Source organism: Giraffa tippelskirchi, chromosome X, assembly GCF_054371585.1.
Source record: "Giraffa tippelskirchi isolate mGirTip1 chromosome X, T2T-mGirTip1v1.2.pri, whole genome shotgun sequence".
NCBI classification, from domain to species: Eukaryota; Metazoa; Chordata; class Mammalia; order Artiodactyla; family Giraffidae; genus Giraffa; species Giraffa tippelskirchi.
Window position 1 is genome coordinate 40,318,949 of NC_137289.1, and position 26,324 is coordinate 40,345,272.

The window sequence follows — 26,324 nt, forward strand, 5'->3', positions numbered from 1 at the left end:
GCATACCAAGGGGAGGGTCCCAGCATAGATCAGGTTGAAAAAGAAACCAGATAACTGGCTGAAGGAAGACAAAGACCCGGAAAAACTGACCCGTATTAATGACTTAACCGCCTCTTTACTGTGCTCCTCCTCACCAGGGGGGCTGCCCACACACTTTCTCTCCAGATGTGCATCTCTGCTTTGCTTCTGTCTCAACTAAACAAATTGTTTCTCTATGTGCTCTCCCACTTGTCTATGTCTGTAATAATGAATTTCATACTTGCATTTACAGTTTCTGCCTCCGGGATAAATGCATTTTTCCCTGGGACAAAGAGTCAAGGGAAAATATCTTCTAGCCTGTAGCCCTTGCTGCTCTGGTGTCTAGGATTCCTGGTTTTCATCCAGGCTGGCCAGGTTCAGTTCCTGGGCAGGGAGTTAAGATCCTGCTTCATGCCCTGCTCACCGTGTTACCAAGTCCAAGCTCACTCGGCTCGTCGCACAACAGGCCAGTGAATCCAAGAGACGAGGTGTTGAGGCAAGGAAGAGACTTTAATTGGGGAGCCAGCTGACGGAGAAGACGGCAGGCTAGTGCCTCAAAATATCCATCTTGTCAGGGCCGGATGCCCAGGCTCTTTTATGGATCAGAAATGAGGGAGGTGAGAAAACAAAGCAAAAAGACTTTTCAATCCTTGCAGATGTCTCCTAGAATGGCAAGCCTCAGGCAGGGGGATGTGTTAGTCTCACTTCCTTACAGTCCTTCATAGGGGGCTCAGATTATCTCCCAGAAGCAGGCCATTATGTATATTTAGTATAATAAAAAAGGGTTAAAGTCGTAGATCCAGTGTAAATTTAAAATTAACCCTCCCTGGTTACAACTGCTGCCTCGTTGAGTTCAATAGTGTGTGCAGCTTCTTTAGGCTGGATTCTGTCACTAACAATGTATGAGTTGATGGTTCATTCCTTTCTATTGCTGAGCAGTGTTCCATTGCATATGCTTGTAAAGAAAAACAATTTTCCTTCTACCGTTCCAGATTCTTGGTAGAGACTTCCCCTTTAAAAAAGAAGAAACCGATTCCCAGGGGAAAACCAGAAGTTTAATAACCTGTATACCTCCTGTATGGGTTTTCCTGGCGGCTCCGATGGTAAAGAATCCACCTGCAATGCGGAAGACCTGGGTTCGATCCCTGGGTTGGGAAGATTCCCATGGAGGAGGGCACAGCAACGCACTCCAGTGTTCTTGCCTGGAGAACCCCCTGGACAGAGGAGCCTGGCAGGTTATACAGTCCATGGAGTCGCAAAGAGTCAGACATGACTGAGCGACTAAGCACACACCTCCTATATATACAGGAGCTACCCAGAAAAAGTGAGGTACTCCCTGCAACGTCCAAGGCCATTATTTAAAATACTATCTTCAGATAAAAATAATAGGAGAAAGTCCTTGGGGGAGGGGGAGCCAGTTTTGGCAGGTTATCAGGCAAAACACAGTAAAGAAGGGTATGACTGTTTGCAGATTTAAGTCAGGGCTCCTCCCTTCGAAAAGAGCTACTTGAGGTTTAATCGTCCTTCTATTTCTGGTGCAAAGAGGGACAGCCCCTAAATATGGAAATTTCTCTATTGTAAATGTCCTTCACAGCCAAGGAATCTCCATACAGTTTTCTGAGATTCCTGGGTTTTGTTTGTTTGTTTGTTTTTAATGAGACTGAAATATTCCTTATGCCAGAAAGGCATATTTTGGGGTGGCATATTCTATTTGCCTTGACATGGATGTATCCCACTTTGCTTGTGCATTCATCTATTGAAGGATATCCCTATTTGTGCAAGTTTTTAGCTATTATGAATAGTGCTGCTGTGCATAATTTCATCCTTGTTTGAATTTGGAGAGAGGTTTTCAGAGCGGTTGACGAAATACTGAGCATCCCAAGGTGAGACTTGTTTAGCTTTGGAAAAAACTGCCCGGCTGTCTTACAAAGTGGCTGTTCATGCATCCCACTGTTAGGGGAGGCACCCTGACTGAAACCGTCCACCCTGCCCAGGCACCATGGTAACCATATGCATGAGTTGTTTTACGACTGGAGGTCCTGGTAAGGAACACGGAACTCATAAGCCACCACCAACCGAAAGAGTTCGGGAAAGGTCAAAAGGAGACACCACATGTCCGACCACCTCCCAGAATCCACGCTGGCATCCATCTTGGCAGAACAGGGTGTGCACTGTTGTAGCCACGCTCTCCGGGAAGCAAACTCACTCAGAAGGACAACGCAAATAGTGGAGTGCAATTTATTACCCTGGTGGGTTCAAGGCACAGTCTCCTCTTAGCCAAGGACCCCGACCAGTTTTGGTGACAACCGTATATACCATAAGTGTACGTGCCCAAACCCACATCCCCAGATCCCTTGAAACTAGTCTGGATAGTGTAAAGGAGAGATACAATCAAGGCTACTGCTGCTACTGCTAGCTATGATTTATATGCAGTAAGTCTTAGTTGGATAAACAGGGTAACAGATATCAATACGTATTGTACAGAGAATTTGTTTTGCTTTGGGGTAAATTAGTACACTCCCTTGGTGACGGGATGTCTCGGTACGAATCCTGAAGGCCTTTTATCCGGGGGTCGGTTTTCCAATTGTTATGTCGTTGCATGGGTAGTGGGCACATAATTTAGTGTCCATCAGGTGAGCACCCAGGCATATAGTCCAAAGTTCACAGTGGCTTCAAGATGGAGACTGATTTTCAAGATGGAATCTGTTCGGCCTACTTTCCTCCTTCAGCACCACCAGGCAGGACTCTGAGTCAGAATGACTGGCTAAAGACAATCCAGAAACGAATCCCATCACCATAAAATCTGGGTTCCCCTCCCCTACTGCTCTCCAACTGGGCGCCCTTCCCAATAAAATCTCTTTCTTTGTCAGCACGTGTGTCTCCTCGGACAATTCATTTCCGAGTGTTAGACAAGAGCCCAGTTTCAGGGCCTGGAAGGGGTCCCCCTTCCTGCAACACCACCAGCACTGAAGGAGAGCTTCTGTTGTTCCTCACCCTCCAGCAATCGCTACTGTCATATATTCAGAGCACAGCAGTGCTAATAGGTGCGGTGTGTTATCTCATGATTTTCATTGTTATTCCCTAGTAGTATGATACTTTTTGTATAATTTTTGTATGATATGTAGCATCTGCATATCTCCTTTGGCCAGGTGTTTCTGTTTAGATCCTTACCCTTTCTTTCTTTTTTTTTTTTTTTTTAACTGGGGCTGTTTTAGAGGTCTTTGTCTATTTTAGGTCCAAATCCTTTATTAGATATGTGTTTGCAAATATTTTTCTCCCAGTTTGTGGCTTGTCTTTAGACTTTCTGAATAAGGTCTTTCAGGGGAGAAATCTTTAATTTTATAAAGTCCACAATATTTTTTTCTTTTGTATATTGGCGTTTTCTGTGTTAAAACTCAGAGCTCATGATCTGCAGACCAACGCCAAGGTCATGTACATTTTCTTATATATACATGTAATTTTGATTGTTTTGCATTTTAAATAAATCTGAGTGAATTTGGTGTAAGTTTTACAGTTTGTGTTTGCAGTCATTTCATTTTATGTGGTTTCCAGTTGATTGTTCTGTAACTATTTTGGAGAAATCATAAGATATTCACCTCTATTTCAGTTTGGATTTCTTATCTGCAGCAGAACTCCACATACCTGCTCCACAGCCCCCTGGAGCCTGCTCCCTCTGAGATCCAGGAAACGGGAGGACCCACCAAACCGAGCCCATCCCTCATAAATGAGGTCATGCTGCACGCTGTCTCTTCAGACTGCGTTCTTTCACTGAGTAATATGCAAGTGACATTAACCATGCCTTTTGAGGGTTGGTGGTTCATTCCTTTCTACTGCTGAGTAATACTCCATTGCATGTGTATGGGAGGAAAAACAATTTTCATTCTGCCCTTACATAATAAAGACAAATCACCAGGAGAAAAAACAGAAGCATACCTCCTCTATGCTTCCTTGGTGGCTTAGTGGTAAAGAATCCGCCTGCAAAACAGGAGAGACAGGTTTGATCCCTGGGTTGTGAAGATCCCCTGGAGAAGGAGTTGGCAGCCCACTCCAGTATTCTTGCCCTAGGGATCCCATAGACAGAGGAGCCTGGGGGGTTACAGCCCATGGGATCCCAGAGTTGAACATGACTTAGTGACTAAAACAACAAATGCCTACTGTATACAGGGGAGCTACCCAAGAAAACTGAGTCAGTCCCTGAAATGTCCTAAGCCATCACCTTAAATACCTTCTTCAGCTGAAGACAGAAGTAAGACCTTGGGGAATGGGAGAAGCCACTTATGGAAAGTTATCATGCAAGACACAGTAAAGAAGGATGATTGTTGGTAGATTTAAGATGGGACCTTCCCATTGATGAGTTACTTGAGTTAATTATCCTTCTATTTCTGGTGCAAACAGGGGCAAGCCTTAAATGCAGAGATTTCTCTGTTGTAAATGTCCTTCACAAAAGGCAATTGCTACTTAGTTTACTGAGAGTCCTCTTTTTTTTTTTTTTTTTTCCTCTAAGCCAACGTAAATAATCCTCACACCAGATAGGCTTATTTTGGGGTGGCCTACTCTACTTGCCCTCAAGTTTTTAACTACTATGAATAGTGCTGCTGTGCATAAGTTCATCTTTGTTTGCATTTGGGCATGGATTTTTCAAAGCAGTTTCTTAAATACTGGAAATAGCAATTGTTGGATCCCAAGGTGAGGTTTGTTTAGCTTCAGAGAAAACTGCCCAACTGTGTTACAAAGTGGCTGTGCATGTGTCCTACCAGCAGTGAGGGGGCATTCCTGCTGTTCCTCAGCCTCCAGTAATTGGTATGACGGGGTCCTAATAACATGTGTGATGTGATATCTCATGATTTTAATTTGTAATTCCCTAATGGTGTATGATGTTGAGCATGCTTTTGTTTTTGACTATCTGTATTTTTTTTTTTTTTTTTTTTTGGCTGGGTGTCTGTTCAGATCTTTACTCATTTTTTATGGGGTTGTTCAAGAGGTCTTTGTCTATTTTGAGTCCAAATCCTTCATCGGATGTGAGCTTTGCAAATACTTCTCTCTCAGATTGTGGCTTGTCTTTTGATTTTCTGAATAAGATCTTTAAGAATCAGTTCAGTTCAGTCGCTCAACCGTGTCCGACTCTTTGCGACCCCATGGACTGCAGCACACCAGGCCTCCCTGTCCATCACCAACTCCCGGAGTTTACTCAAACTCATGTCCATTGAGTCAGTGATGCCATCCAACCATGTCATCCTCTGTCGTCCCCTTCTCCTCCCTCCTCCAATCTTTCCCAGCATCAGGGTCTTTTCAAATGAGTCAGCTCTTCGCATCAGGTGGCCAAAGGACTGGAGTTTCAGCTTCAGCATCAGTCCTTCCAATAAATATTCAGGACTGATTTCCTTTTGGATGGACTGGTTCGATCACCTTGAAGACCACGGGACTCTCAAGAGTCTTCTCCAACACCACAGTTCAAAAGCATCAATTCTTCGGTGCTCAGCTTTCTTTATAGTCCAACGCTCACATCCATACATGACTAGTGGAAAAACCATGGCCTTGACTGATGGACCTTTGTTGGCAAAGTAACGTCTCTGCTTTTTAATATGCTAGGTTGGTCATAACTTTTCTTCTAAGGAGGAAGCGTCTTTTAATTTCATGGCTGCAGTAGTTGTGCATGGGCTTAGTTGCTCCGTGGCAGGTGGGATCTTCCCAGATCGGGGATTGAACCCATGTCTCCTGCATTGGTAGCTGGATTCTTAACCACTGCACCACCAAGGAAGTCATTCTCCTCTCTCCTTCCTGCCAACCTCCTACTTAAAAAAAAGACTAAAAGCAACCTGTCTAGTAAGTTTTCAGGAGTCTGAGCTCTGAGGTCAGCATCTGCGGTGTCATTCTCCCAAAGGCTTCAGATTCCGGTTGGGCTCATGAGTCTGGCAACCAGGGTGGGTCTGGCGGCTGAAGACAGGCTTGGCCTCTGGAGCTCTGCCCTCACCGACTCACGCAGGGTCCCCGAGCTCTGGCAGACAAGCAGAGCGGCGTGCAGGCGGGGCTGGTACAGCCGTGGGACCGCTGCAGTCAGAGTGGAGCCTGCGGTGGAGGCAGCTGGCTGTCCTGTCCCCGTGACTGCTACAGTCCTGTGTGCTCGTGCAGAGCAGTCACGGTATCAGATGAGGCCTGGCTGCTGTCGTGGGGACAGGATGGGACCTCAGGCAGCTCACATCCCACCCCCCCCCACCCCGCTTCAGATCGTGGCTTGTGGCTGCTGGCAGCTCCCTAGGGCTGGGAGGCTGTGTAAAGCACCAGCCCCCTTGCTCAAGATCAGCTGAGACCCCAAGCTCTGGGGTCACACACCATCCCTGCCACCATGCAGGTTGTCCCACTGTTGTGAGGGAGGGGCTGTGAGGGGCTGTGGGTGATGGGGGATTTGGGGGTGTTGTGGGCTGGCCCAGGAGTCAGCTTTTTGAGGGGAAGAGAGGGGAGCAGAGGGGAGGGAGAAGCTTTGAATTGCTCAGGCTTCCAGGGGATTCCAGGCCCAGCTCCGGCGGGAGGTGCAGGTGAGAAGCCCCTGCAAGTTTCTCGGTCCCCACCGTATTTCAGTTGAAGCCCCTCTGCCTGCACCACCCCTAACTCTCCCTCCCGTGGCCCCTGCCTAAAGCCACAGAAGATGGGGAGTCTATACGGCTTCGCTTCCTGTAGGGAAACCAAGCCACAGACAAACGTGATCCTTTAAGAAAGCGTGAAAGAAATGAGAAAATAATAGTGGCTGGTTATTACTGACACGGTTCGTGTAGAGACGCTTCGGAAGCCTGGCACAGGGAGGGAACTGAGGGCTGTTGCCCCCAGTCCTGGAGTTTGCACCCTCCACTCCCCGTCCCGCAGCCCACTGTCCCCTTGGTGTCTTCTGGTGACCGGGTGAACTTCAGCCTCCTGAACACATCCTGGAAGGATCAGGCCAGGGCAGAGGTCCTTCACAGAGGGGAGGGTGTGGTCGACTCTTTAGAACGCCATTGCCTCCACTCTGTGTCAGAGCTCAGTTCTGGGTCTAAGCAAGTGTGGCTTCCTGATGCCGTCACCACCTTCACTCACCGGGGGGCCTTTGTGTCCACCTTGTCCCCTCGTGCAGCCTGGTCACCCCTGGGACCCGTGCTGTGCGTATCTGCTCTGCTCACAGCACACCCCAGGGTCCATCAGACTTTACTCATAAAAGGGACGTGTAAGGATGAACTATTCCATAGTTAAGAATTTCAAGGTCGCGACAGCGTTGACCAGAGCACGTGGACACAGGTACGAGGCCCGTGCACAGAGAAGCCGCTGTGTGGGCTTCGAGGACCCTGCGTGTGGGGGTGGGATGGGGGCTGGACAGGGACTTCCTGCACACGCGGCTCCAGGCTCTGTTCTCGGCAGGGCGGACTACTGTCGGCACTGCCTGTCTGTGGAGGGGCTCTGGGGCTGCCCAGCTCAGCAGGAATGGCAGTGGTGGGAAGGGAGGTCGCCCTCCCTTAGCACCCCTGACCTCACACCCACTCATCAGGGCAGCCGAGTGCCTAAACGGCCCCTTCCTCGTCTAGCTCTGAAGAGCTGGAAGGTGTGGGGGCTGAAGGACATGCAGAAAACAAAATTCTGTAAAGCAATTATTCTTCAATTAAAAAATAATAAAAGGTTAAAGAAAACATCACAAGGAACAGCAAAGGTGGGGCTTGCATTCTCAGCCAGCCTCTGCCAGATTCTCCCTGTGCTTATGCATAAGACTAAAATGCTGCTGCCTCCACCGTGTATCACAGATGAGAATAGAGACACAGAGAGGTTGAGCATCTTGCCCCAGGTCGCACAGCTGCTGAGGGCAGGGCTGAAAACTGGACCCCTGTGGTCGAATCTGGAGTCCAGATGCTGTGATGACCCTGGGGGAGCAGCAAAGACCAGATGGCCCAGGCTGAGCAAGGCACACGCACATGCGCACACACACGTGCACGAGGCCTTCACCTCTGAGGCCACAGAAGCCAGAGGAAACCAGAGGGCAACCAGGAGAGGCCAAAGGAGAGTCGTGGTCTATAAGGAGGAGAGGCCACACTTCCCAGGAGGCCGGGAAATTCTCTTCCCTGGTGAGTCTGTCTCAAACCCTAGATTCCTCTCCCTGGACCCAGGAACTGACTGTTCCATGACCTAACTGAGTTGGCTCCAGAATTATGCCTTCCCAGGGGTTCAGCTACCACTGGACCCCACTGCTCTCAGTAATAAGCGGGGAATAAGTACGTAGTCTGGGCTTCAGATTTGTTTGGAGACAAAATTTATTAGGAGTACAAAAAACCCACAAAGGCAATTGGCATGAACATCTCCAGAACACTTAAGAAACCCTCTGCTGTTTATCTACCTCCTCTCCTGTCATGAAAGTGGAAGGTCTGTTTAATCAATTAATTCTGGGCTTATCACACTTTTTCTTTAAAATATTTATTTATGTATTAATTTATTCGGCTGCACTGTGTCTTAGTTGCAGCATGTGGGAGCTAGTTCCCTAATGAGGTATTGAACATGGGTCTCTGCATTGGAGTCTTGGCCACTAGACCACCTGGGAAGTCTCTTCTCATACTCTTGGGGACAGTAAAGGGTCATAGACCTCCTCTGAGGCCCCCTTAGAGCTGAGGCATGGGGCGGCTGCAGTAATCCTCCTGTGGCTAAGATGTGGTTTGTTGGTCATGACTCACTCACACTCCCTGCACACATAGGGCTTCTCCCCTGTGTGTGTCCTCTGGTTTGTGATGAGACTTGACCTATCCTTGGAGACTTGCCCACACTCTCCGCACTTGGCTTTTATAATCCCCGAGACCCCTGCCCCCATGAATAATTTGCCTGTGTCCTCTGGATTCAGTTTCTGGCTTGTGGTGGGCTCTTCCGTCATTCTCTCATGCATCCCAGAGCCCCCCATTTGTCCCTAGGACGAGTAGGAAGAGGCCCTTGAAATCCTCTTCAGCCTTTTGCTTTTCAGCAAAGGTTGGGGCCTTTCCTTGGCCTCGCGACCCTCAGGTTTGTCACTCGGGCTGTGCGGATCAGAATATCGCTGCTGCTGATTTTGATTGCCTGGGCAGTGATCCTCTGCTTGGAGGTGGTCTCTTGCAGATGGTTTCAGGAGGGTCTGAGAGGGGTGATTGCGTTGGACATGTTCGCTGAGGAATTTCTGACTAGAGAAGGCCAGAGAGCAGGAGGCACATGGGTGGATCTTGGGCTTCGGTTCTGCTGAAAGAGAAAGCTTTTGGTCAGGTAGCTGGTTTGCCGTCGTAAGGCCTGCCCACTAATCATCTTGGTGTTGACAGCGCACGATTTGTCTCCCATCAAGTGTGTCTCTACAGTCCACTTTTCCATTCCATCCTTATTCTCTACATCTACAGAAATCCGGGAAGCTTGTGTCAAGGGCCTTTTCTACGTATCACCCGGACTAGGGACCTTCCAGCAGCATCAGAGCAGCGCCTCTCCTGATAGAGGTGGATCTGCAGGGACCTTTCCCTGTGTGTCAGTATCTGAAAAGTCATGTCACAGTGGCCACAGGTATTTTACCCTACTGAGAGATAAGACTCTTGATGACTTAGGTAGAATCTTCCTGAGTGGCTCCCTGTGAGGGGAAAGGGTCTATTAAGTTAGGGGCGCCTGGCCTGGAGCTCTCTGCCTATGGGAGGTAGCACAGGGGGTAGTTAGAGCAGGTGTGAGTAAAGCTGACTTTGCGGCTCCTGGTTCAAAGAGCAGCCTTTGTGCCGATCTCTGCAGGAAGTGGGTTTCAGACTGGACGAGACCGAGTGGCCCAGGTCCCACTGACTACAGGTCTCTGGCTCCTGCTGCCCCAACTGCTTCACAAATTGCTCCTCTCTCAGTTTTCCATAAATCCGAAAATAAAGGCATGTCCTTTCTCAAGCCTCACCAGTATTCATACCTCATTTATTTCATTCAGTCTTAGTCCATTTAACGTGCACTAGGAAGTCCTGTTTAAAAATACATCTCCAGCCAGACTCCTCACACCCTCACTCCCGTGCATCTTCAGCCAGCCCACTCTCCCCTCGTGTCCGGCAATGAACTGACCTCTGAGGGGACTCTCCGCTGCTGTCTCTTCCCAAAAATGAACCAAAGCATTGTCACAGAACAGAGAACATGCCGCTTGCAGCTGAAAACCTCACGGTTGTTCTGTGTCACCCAGAAAGACCCCTGGGGCCTGTACGTGGACACAGGCCCTGAGGCTTCCGTGTCCCGTCCAGCCTCCTTCCTGTCCCTCTGTGCTTCCTCCTGCGACCACCGGCATGGCCTCTCGTCCAGGCCCTGGGGCTGCGGCACTGGCTGCTCCCCTGCCTGGAATCCTTTCCCACGGGTGTTATCTCTGCAGAGACCCTGCCCCACCATCCTGCACCACACCCCGCCTTCTGCTCACACTGATCCAAGGCACTTTTCCTGCACTGTTTTCCTCAGAGCACCAGCCCCTGTCTGGTATGAAGCCCGTGCTGCCCCAGGGCAGTGGTTCTGTCTGTTTTGGTGGGTGGAGCCCTGTCTGGCACAGAGTATGAACTCACAGGACAACAAACTGAAACAGTGACTGAATGCAAATCACTGGACTCCTGTCGCTTAGAAATGGGAGGAAATGAGGAAGAAACAGGGAAAGGTGAGAGAGCTGGTAGGTGCTAGAAAACTTGCTTTTTGCTTCTGAGCCTTTCAGCAGAAGGTGATGTTACATATTTTTTGCATAAAATGTTGAAAATTAGAACTAACATTTTTCACATAAAAATCTTTCCTAACAGTCATATGAAATGAATCTAATTCTGAGGCATTTTAATTGCGACTTGACTGACTTTAGACTGGATTGTACTCTGCTTTGGAATCGGACCAGGGAGGCTCCCCGGGGTGGGCTGGGGCGCTGGAAGAGGGGTGGCGCTCACCTCTCCTGGCCGCGAGCTCGCTCTTCCCCCTGCTGTCCCGTTGATGCCGAGGTCCTGGCCATACTCGTCCCCGTACCAGACCAGCAGCTCACAGCCCAGCCCGACCACTTGGCAGGTTCGGTAGAAGATCTGCCGGTGATACTGGAAGGCCACCAGGTTCTGCTCCTCATCGTCCCGGGCACAGTTCACATACCTGGGGTCGAGGCAGGGAAAGGAAAAGAAACCTCAGGTGACGAGCGCCCCCCACTGTCGGACCATGCCCAGCTCCTTGCCTTCAGACTCTGAGGCCGCTGTGGCTCCCACCGCCCCTCATGGGGACCTTCTGTTCACACCTTCGACCAGGCCGTGCGAATTCCTATTTCCAGATCCTGTCTCTGGTCCTCTTCCTGGCTGGAATGCTTTTCTCTCCTTACCTAATTAGCCATTTTCCGGAGCCCAGTCCCAGCCGCGTCTCCACCTGGACTGTCCATGAGGCTGGTGACCTCCAGCTCCCTTAAGTTCTAAATTAAGTTCTCTTTCATTCCACAGGACTTGGTGCTCCTAGGCTAGCACACACCCCTCAGCACTCACCCCAGCCTGCCTTCTCTCCCGAGGCTTTTCTTCAATCTCCCCATGTGTATCCAGGGTCCTGTTCACTTGCCCACCCCCTCCCATGGAAACTTGGAGAGTGCTCTGACATAGCTTGAGACCCAGAACAGTAATAGTTTATTCACTTTCTGCCTGCCCTGATGAAAGGAGAGGCCCTTAGAGAATGGCCATGCTCACGGCCATCCTGCCCCGCATTCCTTCCCAGGCCTCAGGGCTCACTTCTCACTGGAACCGAGCCTGGGGAGGTTGTTGCCCACATGGACTCAAGGTCTCTCGTGTTAGGTTATCCTGGCACTGTGCAGTTACTCAAAAATGGAAAAATTAAAGTTACTATTTCTAAAACCAATTGGCTAATGTCTGTCTGCAGTATGTTCTCCAAAAGGACATGGGTTGTGTGACCTGCTTCAGTAATGAAGTTCACTGTCTAAACTGAAACATGAAGTGCTTGGTAAGTGTCAATTAAGTGAGTTACAGTGTCCCTGGTGAATCTAGACTCCTCAAGTTGTTTTCAAGTCCCCCAGTTTTGTTTAGCACATAGACTTGTATTTTGAGGGCACATGCTATATTTGTATTTCTTTCTTTCCAATGTCTTTTGAAATGAAAGAGCATGATATGGAAGGAAAAGAGGAAAGAAGATGTGAAAGCTATTGAGGGAGACAGGTTGAGAAGGAAAGGGGTGTGGGCTTGAGGGAAGAGCGACGTCTACAAACTGCAGACTCACTGCACTCACCTCATCCAGTTGGCCAAAGACGTGTCCTTTCTATCCACATATTCATAGCAGTTTCTCCCTTTGGTGATCTGAGTGTCAGAAAAAGAGTTACAAGCTTTCTTCTCTCTTTTATTTATTTTTTTGTGTAGGAAGCAATAGAAGAACGATTTCTCTCTGCTGTCATTGGTGCTCTTCAGCCTGCATGGATTCAACTGCGTTCATCAAGAGGCTCTTTAGTTCTTCTTCACTTTCTGCCATAAGCGTGGTGTCATCTGCATATCTGAGGTTATTGATATTTCTCCCGGCAATCTTGATTCCAGCTTGTGCTTCTTCCAGCCCAGCGTTTCTCATGATGTACGCTGCATATAAGTTAAATAAGCAGGGTGACAATATACAGCCTTGACGTACTCCTTTTCTTATTTGGAACCAGTCTGTTGTTCCATGTCCAGTTCTAAGTGTTGCTTCCTGACCCGCATACAGGTTTCTCAAGAGACAGGTCAGATGGTCTGGTATTCCCATCTCTTTCAGAATTTTCCACAGTTTATTGTGACCCACACAGTCAAAGGCTTTGGCATAGTAAATAAAGCAGAAATAGCTGTTTTTCTGGAACTGTCTTGCTTTTTCGATGATCCTAGAGACTAGACCAAATTCCAGTCTGGTACCAGCTTACCAGATAACAGAAAAAAAAATTGTTTATGGGTAAGCTTAGAAAAGTCTTTTCCATATATCTTGAAGTAGCAGTATTTTTGCAAAGGCATCAGTGTGAAACCATAGAAGGCATGTTTAAAACCTGATTAAATTGAAATTGACAAAGTAATCTGGCCATTGCTGTGACTTGAAACACTTGAATATGATAACTAGAATTATAACTGACAGCATTTTACCAAAACATATCAGATTTTCATGAATGTCACATAATTTCTAGGATATCTATATTAGTATCATCAACCATACAATATAACTTGAGAAGATCCATCACTTCTTCTGACAACACTTCCCATGTAGTTTAACATGCCAAATGAACTCGGGCTGTTTAATATCTCTCTTTGGGAGGTCTCAGGGGCCCTCTGAAGCATCCCAAAGGTAGCTAGACGTCAATTATTTAGGAAGGTTTGTTTATAAATATCAAAAGGGTTTATAACAGTCAAGTAGGATGACATAAGTCACTGTGAAACAATACTTATCCACTTAGCCAAAGTTAACAAAGGATTTCAAAGGTCAACCTAGAACAGATCACTCAAGAGGTAAAGAAACTTAAAATCCATTAGCAAAGGCAGTTCAACCTCTCAAGAAAACTTGTACTAGGCACAAAACACTTTTCTGGAGGTCCACTTCCCATAAAACCTCCTTATCCCTTTCCGTACCCATTCCTTTGCTTCTCCCATCCTGAAACTGCCACCCGAAGTCAGAACTATTTCTTTTTCCTTCATAAAATGTGATTTCATTACTCATACCTTCTTTAATAACAAGACATACATTTTCCTTAAGCAACAAAGAACTGACTTTTACATTGGCATTCTATAGATTGGTGAACATACGTATCAGTGATACTATCTAAAAAACATTTTTGCTTTCTTATAGTGAACACCTTAGGATGGCACCAGACACTATTCATGGATGGTCAAAAACCTCTTTAGTGTCTGTGTAAGAGGAAGGTCCTGTCAAGTAGTGAATGTCTCAGAACCTTATTTATTTGGAAATGACCTAGCTATTCAATACACTGTCATCACTTAGTTTAGCACAACGATAGAAATTCAGGTAACCAAAATCTGGAGAAACTATTGTAAATTCAGTTCAGTTCAGTTGCTCAGTCGTGTCTGACTCTTTGCGACCCCATGGACTGCAGGATGCCAGGCTTCCCTGTCCATCACCAACTCCCGGGGCTTGCTCAAACTCATGTCCATCGAGTCAGTGATGCCATCCAACCATCTTATCCTCTGTCGTCCCCTTCTCCTCTGCCTTCAATTGAGACTATTGTAGATAGATATTTTAAAGTATAATTATTTTTAACAGTTTATCTAAAAGCTCATATCGCATTTACATTCTTTAGGAGTTTTTCTGTTTGTTTGTTTTTAGAGGTACTTTCTTTGTTGACAAGCTTGTGACAGATGTAACAATATAGCAATATTTAACTTATAATAAACCTAGGCACTATAAAAATTTTATGCTTACTGTTAATGACTCAGACATGTCTAGAGTAGTGAAAAAAAATAAATACCAGGTATTTAATATTGACTATTTCCCAGTTCACATGAATCTAAAATTCATTTAGGTCAATTTTTTCTTGTATTTAGAACTGTTTGATTTGTAAGGGCTTCCTTTTCTTTAGATTATTTAAATAAGAACTCACTTACAACTTCAGCAATATTATCAAAAAACAGAAGACTCACACTGAGACATACATAAATCCACACAGACAGACAGAGGTCTTCAAAAGGTAAGTCTAGGGGTGAGGGGTTGAGTAGGGTGTAAGTTAGGGTGTGGGTTAGGTTTAGGGTGTGGGATAGGGATTTGGGTTAGGGTGTGGGATAGGGTGTCGGGTTAGGGTGTCGGGTTAGGCAGTCGGGTTAGGGTGTTGGGCTAAGGTTAGGGTGTCGGGTGTCAGGTTAGAGTGTCGGGTTAGGGTGTCAGGTAAGGGTTAGGATGCTGTTATTTCTGCACTAAATATATATAATTCTCTATAGCTCACATTTGAAAATCTAGGCACAGATTGTCCTGCATGATATATGGAATACGCTCTAAGAAAATCTGGAAAAAGTTTTCCCAATGGAAATATTGACTTCTTTATGTTACATTTATGAATATCTGTGAGCACATTTTCCTACACAATATATGGAATTCTCCATGGTAAACCTTTGAATATATGGACATTCATTTTCCTACATTAAATATTCAATTCTCTCCACAACACATATGAAAATATTAGCCTGGCTTTGGTGGGCATAGATTTTCAAATGTGGAATACCAAATTCTGTATGTTTCACGCGTGGCAATCAGTGTGCAGATTTGCTTAAATAAAATATGGAATCACATACATTTTGCAGATGATAATTGGAACAAAGACTTTTGCTATATTGACATATGGGATTCTGTATATTTCATATATGAAAATCTTAATTAAGATTTTCTGACATAAGTATGTAATTTTCTATATTTCATGTTATAGAAATCAGGGAACCAATTTTCCTACATTAATTAGGACACCTCTACATTTCACAAATAGAAATTTGTGAACAGATTTTCATACTTGTCATATGAGATTTTTCACATTTAGTATAAGAAAATCTCGGCCCAGATATTTGCACAAAAAATACAGAAATCTTTATGCTTCATATATGAAAATATGAGTGACAATATTCCCGTATGAAATACGGAATTCTCTATATATCAGATTTGAACTAGGGCCATCCATTTTCTACATAAATATGAAATATCTATGTATCACATATGAACACCTCTGCTCAAACTTTCCTAGAGGAAGTATTGAACATTATGTGTATCACATAGGAAAACCTGGGTGCCAATTTCCCCTCATGCAATCAGGAATTCTGTATATTTAAGATATCTTTCAAATTCTGCATACCAATTTTACTACATAAAATATGGAACCCTGCATAATTCAGATATGGAAATCACTGTGACATTTTTACTCTCTTAAAAATAGATTTTCTGTATGTTACATATGATAATCTCAACGATGGTTTTACTACATGAAATGTTGAATTTTTTTGTATTTCACTTGATTAAAATCTGTATCCAGAGTTTTTTACATGAACTATGGAATTCTCTATACTTCCTATATGAAAATCTGGGTGGTGATTTTCTTACATTAAATATGGGATACTCTACATTTCACACATGAAAATCTAGGCATTGGTTTTCTTAAGACACGGAGATCCAATATAGTATTGGTATTCCCCTATTTCACAAGGGAAAATGTCAGCACCACTGTTTCTTCATGAAATATGAAATTCTTTGCATTTCTCATACATATATCAAGACAACCATTATCCACCATGAAATATGGAATTCCTTATATTTCCTATACCAAAATCTAGGTGCTAATGCTCCTTCATGGAAGTTGGACTTTGGTATGGTTCACATTTGAAGATCAGAATGGAGATTTTCTTATAAGAAATATGGAAATCTCTATATTTTGAATGAACCAGTGGTTCTCCACGTACTGCCACGTGTTCCCTGTTTGCATTTGGGTCCCTGTCCCTGACACGTGTCTGCTTGTGTTGCATGTGTGTGTGCATGGGTACTGGCCTCTGCAGACACAGAGATGAAGGTGACAGAACATGAGATGTGGAGCAACCAGAAGAGGAGGCACGAGGCGCTCACAGACTAGGGGAGACGGGTCCATGCATCTCTGTCATGCCCCTGTCCGGGACAGGAATGAGGGAAGGATGACAGATGACAACTGTGGACAGTGACTCTGCAAATCTGCAGTTACATCAAGAGGCATAAACAAGCTCACAATTCCTGCTGTGATGTGTGTTTGTATCCGTAAGCAGTGGTGGGGGGTTTGAGGAGTCACCCAGAGGAAATAAATCAAGTGATGTGGGGATTTAAAACCACCGTCTGTGGACCCCTCAGTCTGTGGTGCATTGGCTACCCTGTGGAAATGCTGGACGAGGCTAGGGCAGGACCCCCGATTTTGAAGAGGCCAGGGTGCTTCGGATAAAGGAAGAGACTGGAAGGAGGAGGATTGGAATGAGAGCCGGCTTCACTGAAGATTGTTCCACACTTGTGAGAAGGCGATCTGGGCAAGTCCTAGGCTAGTGCTGCCTAGGATCAGCCTGTCAGCCAGCACACTCCCTCTCCAAGTGTGTTCCATATTGGCACCATGCGAGACAAATGACATGCTAATGTAGGCTCTCAGAGTGAATCCCCAGGCATCCTAGGAGAGCCTGGGTGTGAGCGTGCAATCCGTCCGGGCACTTCCAGCTACCTGGCAGTGCAGAAGGGTGAGGAAAGCGCAGGTGGGCGGTGTGTGTGAGTGCCCCTCTGCCAGTGTCTGCCTGTGAGGGAGGGAACAGGGATGAAGCAAGGACGGCAGGCTGTTTGCATGCAGGGACCCTGGGACAGTGAGAGACAGGTTCCAGTGCAGAGCCTGCTGTATTTAGGCTCCAGGCATTACTGAATAGCAGTCATGAGGAAGACACCACATTGCTCGTTTAAAAATGTCCTGACGTGAATTCCTTCCTTTTTCCGAGTGTGCTGCTGCACCCTGGATCCCTTGCCGAAAGGATAGGCAGGCAGAAAGCACCAGTGGGAAGTCGGTGAGGATGGAAAGGAGCCAAGAAACAGAATGGGGTGGATTCCCAGGCACAGAAGAGGGGGCGGGGCTACAGTCCCTTGGATCTTTCTGTCCTTCTCAAGTGTAGCAGCATTCATGCCCCAAAATGACCAGGGGCATGAGCACACCTTGCTTTGTATGTAAGCTTTGGTTGACTGACGGGACTCCAGCATAAGCAGCTGCTACCTGCAGAGTTTTCCAGTTGGAAACATCACTCTTTATTCTCTTCGCAGAAAGCTTGGCTATCAGGACTATGCAAAGGATGGCGTCAGTTGATTCTTCGCTGCTCCCGACCCCACAGGGCTGGGGAGACAGGGTAGGCTGCGGTGTGTTCTCAACCTGGAGGCTGAACGAGAACAGCCCCATTTTGAAAGGGCCTGTATACACTAAATGGGCAGACTTCAATGCCTCTGGCACCGGTGAGTCATGGTCCTCAATGGAGAGCTGTCCTTAGCTTCTCACTGACTGGCATTTAAGCACATTTCATGGAGCTCCCTCATGCCAGCTAGAGCATGCCCCGTTTCTCCCCCTGTCCAAAGTGTGGCCAAGCCACCGTAGTCCTGTGCAGTGTTCATGTCCACCATGTGAGGGAGGGAGGGACGCCTGTCTCCTTCTGTGGTTCAGCAGAGATCGCCTGTGTTTGCCTCTAAGTTTGAGAAAGCATTCCCCAGCTTTGTGAACTGACAAAGTCAGATCTCCCGTGGGTGCAACTCACACAGGAGGAGAGCTTTGGCTTTATGCCTAGGTTAAGTGTCTTTTATGAGTGCCGGTGTCCGGAGAGTGGCAGAGGGCAACAGCACCAGTCAGGGAGACAGAGACACACAGACACAAGCCCCTACTACACACGGAGAAAGATGGACAGAGAAACAGTGCGTGCCAGAAGCAGAGACAGAGACACAGAGAGCTCTGTACCCTGTGGCTCCTGAGCAAAAGAGCTCAATTGTATCAAACTGGGTTTGTACCCACTCTCCTATCATCCAGACCACATCGGGCTCTCTGCTTTATGGAGGAAACTCTCCAGCCACATTGCCCCCCTGCCTTTCATGGGACACCTTGGGAGAGCACCCAGATGTCTAAGGTCCTGTGGGACGCAGGAGTGTCTTTTTCGGATATGGAAGTGGGAATTCATGGTTTGAATTTCTACAGGCCAAGGAAATGGCAGCTCGCACCTGGGTTTTGCCAGATGGAAGACAGGCAATATGCCTGGAGGTGGGCACTCAGCGAATCAGAGGCATCATGTGGCTCGCTGGAGCCCCGGAAGCCGGGGCAAGGGGGTGAGGTGGGCCCGAGGCGACTCCCTTTGGGCTAGGGGCCTGTCCGTGGAGCGTGACGCCCACTACCCTCTCTGCCAATGGCTGAGATTGGGCCAAGCAGCCTGGGAGTGGTTCACAGCTCCAGCAGCCCAGGGGCCCTGTTAGCCTGGGAAATCCGGCCGGCCTGCGGAGGAAATGGATGAAAACGGAAGGGGGAACCAAGGCCAAGATGGGATGGTGGCTCACACAAGACCACGAGTCTATGTTCCGGAACACCTTGCCTACAAGCTGGTGCACCAGCGAAATGAACTGACCCATATGGGCAAGACTGCCTTAGAGACGTTGCTAGGCCCATACTATCTCGTTGCTCACCTCCCCGCACTCTGTTCTTCGGTCTCCCAGTGATGTGTAACCTGTTTACAAAATAATGCTCGCCAGGGGCCTAGTAGGTCAGCAGGGACACAACATTTTGGACTATCCCCCTTTGAGGATATGGAAGCAGGTTTCACTGAAATCACTCCAAATCAAGGATTTAGATACCTTGTAGATTTGATCTGCACCTTTTCAGGCTGGGTGGAAGCCTTTCCTACCCAAACTGAAAAAGCAAGACAAGTAACCAAGGCACTCCTGAAAGACATTGTCCCCAGATATTGAATGTGTCTGACCATAGGGTTGGACAATGGACCGGCATTTGTAGCCGATGCAGAACAACAGGTGGCAAAGGCTTTGAAAACCCAGTGGAAATTGCATACTGCCTGCCATCCCCAGAGCTCAGGGAAAGTGGAACACGTGAGTGGAACCCTCAAACAAACCCTAGCAAAACTATGCCAGGAGACCAGCTTATCTTGGGTAGGCATGTTGCCTGCGGCCCTCTTAAAGGTGAGGTGTTCACCCGGGGCACGGACAGGGTTTTTGCCATTTGAAATCCTGTATGCACGACCACCCTCGCTAGTCAACTTAAGGGGAGACACCAGAGAACTGGGGAACTTGGACTTATATAGGCAGCTAAAAGGGTTAGGACACACAATCTCTCAAATACATACGTGGATAATTGATAGAATACCCATTTCCTTAGGTATAACAGCACATCCTCACCAACCAGGGGACCGAGTATGGGTAAGGATTGCAAACAACAGCCTGTAAAACCCATGTGGAAAGGGCCCTATTTTGTAATCTTAACTACCCCCACTGATCTCAAGGTGGCATGAACAGATGCTTGGACCCATTACTCCAGAGTCAAACCTGCAAGTCCCACTGATAGCCAGGAAAAGTGGGAAATGACCCTTAGTCTGGAGAAACTCCTGTGCCTGACCTTGCAAAGAAGGAAACAAGCACCCCAAAGCCCTGCTGGGGGCCACACCGGGAGCTGGTTAAGAAACACACGGCTGAAGCTGGAGGAACCAATAGGACCTACACAAGGCAGATGTATTGGTTATTAATTGGTCTGGGACTCCCCCTATTCATCTTATTTGGAATAGGGCTTTCCTCTCTCCCACAGAGTGGACTTGTATCCAAAAACTCTCTCTCTGCTTTCCCTACTTCTTCATACTTCTTCCTTTTTAGGAGTCTCCTCCGACTGTGATCAACTTAAATATGAAAACAGTGTATTTTTGCCTTATAGTTCTGTTAAGTTGTAAAGTCGCCTCCTCATCTGAGAGCCAGGATAATTGTTCTGAATGTACGGAGTCTTTCTACCATGAGGGTAAATGGGCCCAAGGATTCACTGACTGCACATACAAACCAGCCGCATGTTATAGTTCAGCTTTCCCATGAACTAGAGAAAGGAAGCATCATTGCGAGGGACAATTAGAGCCCACAGTGTGAATGGCCTAACATGCTATGGTACCCCAAGACAGATGGCTTGCTGGACTCGACAGACTCATTTTGGGATGATAGATTGTGGGGGGGAAGACCAGGCTAGGAAAGAACGAGCCCAGGAGGTGGTCAAATGGTTAAAGGCCCAAGTAACCAAGCCAGACCCATTGGCATCAGGTCCAAAGATGGGGTCCTCTGGACTTTATAACCAGCTTTGAGTTTCCCTCAAAGATAAGTTAGAAATGACCACTATTGGAAATAATCCTTTTATCCATCTAGCCGAGGAGGTAGCCCTGGAACTAAATGTCACTAGCTGCTGTGTTTGTGGAGGAGCTCTGATGCATAAAACATGGCCCTGGAAGTGTACTGCACTGGATGCCTCTCTGCTATTCCAATGGAATCGAACAACTAGCAGGCGGGCAGGGGGTTCTATTCAGAGTTGGACCCTGTCCAAGGAAACAGAAGGCAAAGAATGCCTAAGCCAGGAAGGGACACATTATACCTGGGTCAGAGAAACAAAATGTAGAAGAGCCCTGGTCTATAATGGTACCTGTAACAAACGTCTGTGGTGGTCAGGGGCCCCAACCTGGTATCGGGATCCCCAAAAGGGAGGGAATGGAAATCACACTTGCACTCCCTTCAACTCCACTTCTGGGATTCCAGAGCGAAACTGTACGGGAAGTCAACCTGATACTAATCCTTTTCTTGCAATCCCAGGCATTAGCCCATATTGGAAGCATTTTAACTCCACAAACCCAGACTTATGGCAGCCCCGAGAGGGACTTTTTGGATTTGCGGGAGAAGGGCCTACTCATGATTCCCATCCAGATGCGGAGGAACCTGCACCATAGGAATAATTCAGTCAGGTTTCTTCCTCTTCCCGACTCACCAGGGGACACGCTGGTGTTCCCAATTTGCGACAACCTGAGACATAGAGAAAAATGATTCCTCGAGCTAGGGGGAAAACAAAGTTGGGGCAAAGCTGAGCGCCCCCAACAGATAATCCCGTATTATGGTCCGGCCACGTAGCCACAAGACGGCAGTTGGGGGTACAGGACCCACATTTACATGCTCAACGGAATAATCCGACTGCGGGCGGTACTTGAGAGTATAACTAATGAAATTGCAACTGCGTTGGAACTGTTGGCACAGCAACAATCCCAGATGAGGACTGCCATCTATCCAAATCGAATAGTGGAGGAAGGAGGAGCTTGTGGGAAATTCTACCAAACTGACTGTTGCATCCAAATAGGAGACAATCGAAGAGTTGTGACAGACATAGCTAAAAATATCAGGAAGACTGCCCATCTTCTAGTTCAGACAATGTTTCTGGTTAAAACAATGATTGGGATTGTCGTAGTCATACTCACCGATGACTGCTTATTCCCTGCTTCATACCGGTCCTAATCAAACACGTAACAGGGTTCATTCATAGAAAGAGTTGTCAAACGGAGAACAGCCACCTAGTTGTTGCTTTTAAGGGGTTACCAACCAGGTCTGGATGATGATGTTCTCTGACAGCCGCAGATGCACCCTAAATATCAAGAGCGGGGAATGAAATAGAAACCAGATCAAAGCCCCCAATTAAAGTAACAACCTTTTGCTTTCCCTTCCTTTATCTTGTGTTAACAGCTGCTGCTCATCAATCACCGCTTCCACATCTGATCTCTTGCTTGGTGGTCACCTCCTCTTCTCGGGAACTAGGGCTACCTGGGGAAGGGAGGGATCTGAGCTGTTCAAGCAGGAAATCTACGGTGTATTAAAAGATACCCAGAACAAAGCCGAGGCACTCAGTCTTTGGCGGCAACTCCACTGAGCCCACACCGGTGCTGAATAAACTCGGCTGTTCTGCATCTTTGAGTGCCGCTTGTCTCTTTCTGATGCCACGGATTCTATAACCACACTACTATGTCAATCAGCCAACTCATGGCCTACTTTCCCATGGCCTTTTTTTCAAACAGTCCTCAGAAGCTTGGCTTGTCTGTGCTTTTGCATTCTATCTGCCTTTTCGTTTTTTTGAGAGACTCTTGTATGGCAGGAGGAATTACTATGAACTGGGCCATCTTTAGTGGTAGGAAGTCATCTAGCACAACTGGTACAGTTGGAGAAGTGAGAGAAAAGTCCTAATACAAAAATGTAACTTCCAAGGTAGTGCTAACTTCCGGTTGTATAAGTAGAGAAGTATTCAAACAGAAAGAAAATGAAATCCCACATAAACGTGGTTATCTCGTGATGATCACGAAATTGAAATATGCTTAAGAGAACAGTCTATATATAGGTGAATCCTGGCTCCAGCTCTATTAAGTATTCACACTGTTTGAAAAAGTGTGACCGAGCAAGTCTCCTTTAAGTCACTGTCCCCCTTTCCCCAAATAATATCTCCTGAATTTCTAACCTGTTGCACTGCAGTTGGTCTAGTCTAGTATGCTGAGGCATTAAGATTGTCAAAGCTCATTGAGGCCAGAGACTACATTGTTTATTACATTTTGAAATATGTCCCCAAGGCTTGCAGGCAGGTCTGGAGCAGCTCCCACCACCCCAAAAAGCCAGATCTTTGCTCTGAACTCTCCCCTTCATTCTCTGGTCCATTTTTCCTCCATCTTCTCACCAACCTGCAGCATTCTGTGTTCACCGCCCCGGAAGGATGCTGTGTTCTTGCAGTCTTCATCATCTCCACGAGTGCCTGCCCATGGTCTGTATTTGAACTCTCTGTTGATGGAATGAAAACATTTGAGTAATGAAAATTAGAGGGTGCAGACAGGCTTGCATGGGAACTTCTTTATTAAGTTCCACAAAGGGACCCTGCCCTGCCTTGTGGCTGAGTTGACTATTATTAGTGATTTGAATCCTGTCGACTGGATCGTCTGGAAGACGAATAGTTTCCCTCTGAAAGTGGCACAAAAGACTTTTACGTGACTTCACTCGCAGTGCACATCTTCTGCACAATATCCCGTACCTGGTACTCTTACATACAAATATTCTCAGTTTATCCGGTATTTGGCCTGATGTGCTGCACTACAGAGTCTGTCTTTTAGGCTTGGCTAAGAAGGAAGTTGAGAGATCTTGTCGGGAGACCTTGTTGGCAGATTTTGTGGCTCAGATCATGAACTCTTTATTGACAAATTCAGACTTAAATTGAAGAAAGTAGGGGAAACCACTAGACTATTCAGGTGTGACCTAAATCAAATCCCTTACGATTATATAGTGGAAGTGACAAATAGATTCAAGGGATTAGATCTGATAGACAGAGTGCCTGAAGAACTATGGACGGAGGTTCATGACGTTGTACAGGTGACAGGGATTAAGACCATCCCCAAGAAAAAGAAATGGGAGAAAAGCAAAATGGCTGTCTGAGGAGGCCTTACAAATGGCTGTGTAAAGAAGAGAAGTGAAAAGCAAAGGAGACAAAGAAAGACATACCCATTTGAATGCAGAGTTCCAAAGAATAGCAAGGAGAGTTAAGAAAGCCTTCCTTAGTGATCAGTGCAAAGAAAGAGAGGAAAACAATAGAATGGGAAAGACTAGAGATCTCTTCAAGAAAATTAGAGATACCAAGGGTACATTTCATGCAAAGATGGGCACAGTAAAGGACAAAAATGGTATAGACCTAACAGAAGCAGAAGATATAAAGAAGAGGTGGCAAGAATACACAGAAACACTACACAAAAAGGATCTTCATGGCTTAGATAATCACGATGGCATGATCACTCACCTAGAGCCAGACATCCTGGAATGTGAAGTCAAGTGGGCCTTAGGAAGCATCACTATGAACAACGCTAGGGGAGGTGATGGAATTCCAATTGAGCTATTTCAAATCCTTAAAGATGATGCTGTGAAAGTGCTGCTCTCAATATGCTAGCAAATTGGGAAAGCTCACCAGTGGCCACAGGACTGGAAAAGGTCAGTTTTCATTCCAATCCCAAGGCAAGGCAATGCCAAAGAATGCTCAAACTACCGCACAATTCCACTCATCTCACACGCTAGCAAAGTGATGCTCAAAATTCTCCAATCCGGGCTTCAACAGTTCGTGGGCCGTGAATTTCCAGATGTTCAAGTTGGATTTAGAAAAGGCAGAGGAACCAAAGATCAAATTGCCAACATCTGTTGGATCACTGAAAAAGCAAGTGAGTTCCAGAAAAACATTTATTTCTGCTTTATCGACTATGCCAAAGCCTTTGACTGTGTGGATCACAACAACCTGTGGAAAATTCTGAAAGAGATGGGAATACCAGAACACCTGACCTGCCTCCTGAGAAATCTGTATGCAGGCCAACAAGCAACAGTTAGAATTGGACACGAAACAACAGACTGGTTCCAAATCAGGAAAGGAGTATGTCAAGACTGTATATTCTCACTCCACTTATTTAACTTTTATGCAGAGTACATAATGAGAAACACGTGATGATGAAGCACAAGCTGGAATCAAGATTGTTGGGAGAAAGATCAATAACCTCAGATATGCAGATTACACCACCCTTATGGCAGAAAGCAAAGAGGAACTAAAGAGCCTCTTGATCAAAGTGACAGAGGAGAGTGAAAACGTTGGTTTAAAACTCAACATTCAGAAAAGTAAGATCATGGCATGCGGTCCCATGAATTCACGGCAAATAGATGGGGAAATAGTGGGAACAATGAGAGAGTTTTCTGGTGGGGGGGGGCTCCAAAATCACTGTAGATGGTGACTGCAGCCATGAAATTAAAAGATGCTTGTTCCTTGGAAGAAAAGCTATGACCAACCTGGACAGCATACTAAAAAGCAGAGACATTACTTTGCCAACAAAGGTCTGTCTAGTCAAAGCTATGGTTTTCCCAGTAGTCATGTATGGATCTGAGAGTTGAACTATCAAGAATGCTGCGCACTGAAGAATTTATGCTTTTGAACTGTAGTGTTGAAGAAGAGTCCTCAGAGTCCCTTCGATACTGAGGAGATCCAACCAGTCCATCCTAAAGGAAATCAGTCCTGAATATTCATTGAAAGGACTGATGTTGAAGCTGAAACTCCAATACTTTGGCCACCTGATGCAAAGAACTGACTCATTTGAAAAGACCCTGATGCTGGGAAAGATTGAAGGTGGGAGGAGAAGGGGATGACAGAGGATGAGATGGTTGTATGGCATCACCGACTCAATGGACATGAGTTTGTGTAAACTCTGGGAGTGGGTGATGGACAGGGAGGCCTGGCGTGCTGCAGTCCATGGGATCGCAGAGTCGGACATGACTCAGCGACTGAACTGAACTGAACTGATACCCTTCTAGAGCACTTTGTTTCCTGTTACCATAGCCGCCAACTCCCCTGAGTACCTGGTGCTGCCAGAACCCCTGCAACCCAAGCAAGTGCACCACCTCCACACCTGGCCCTCACAGGGGAAACCCAACTCCTCCAGGGCAGCCTCAGGTGCAAACCCCAGTGGACGACCCACATGCAGAGGTGGAAATGAAACCACAATAGAAACCCAGGGGCAGTGCGGCTAAGGAAGAAGACCCCAGACCTTCCCACCAGCTGTACAAGCTGAAGATTCAATCCGCAGATTCTGTGCCTATGGAATATATAAAAGGTCATCGAGAGCTCCCACAAAAGAAAACGCACTAGTTCTGATAGCTGTGGACGTTGGAGACAAGAACACAGAAGATAGGACCAGATTAGAATCTGAGCTGCCCCCACAGCAGGTCCAGACAGCAGCACAGTGTTAGAGGGGTTTCTAGGGAGGTGAGGTGAACTGTGACTCCCAGCGAGGGAAAGGATTCTGACAGCA

The 26,324-nt window shown here is 46.6% G+C and overlaps 1 pseudogene across 1 annotated transcript; it reads right to left on the minus strand.

The window, feature by feature from the left end:
• Nucleotides 1–8,264: 8,264 nt before the first annotated feature.
• On the minus strand, nt 8,265–17,869 carry LOC145535616 (histone-lysine N-methyltransferase PRDM9-like; annotated as a pseudogene). Its single transcript, XR_014075483.1, has 5 exons — nt 17,664–17,869; nt 17,156–17,225; nt 12,223–12,413; nt 10,905–11,097; nt 8,265–9,222 (listed from the first exon to the last, which is right to left on the minus strand). The product of XR_014075483.1 is annotated as a histone-lysine N-methyltransferase PRDM9-like (transcript).
• Nucleotides 17,870–26,324: the final 8,455 nt, after the last annotated feature.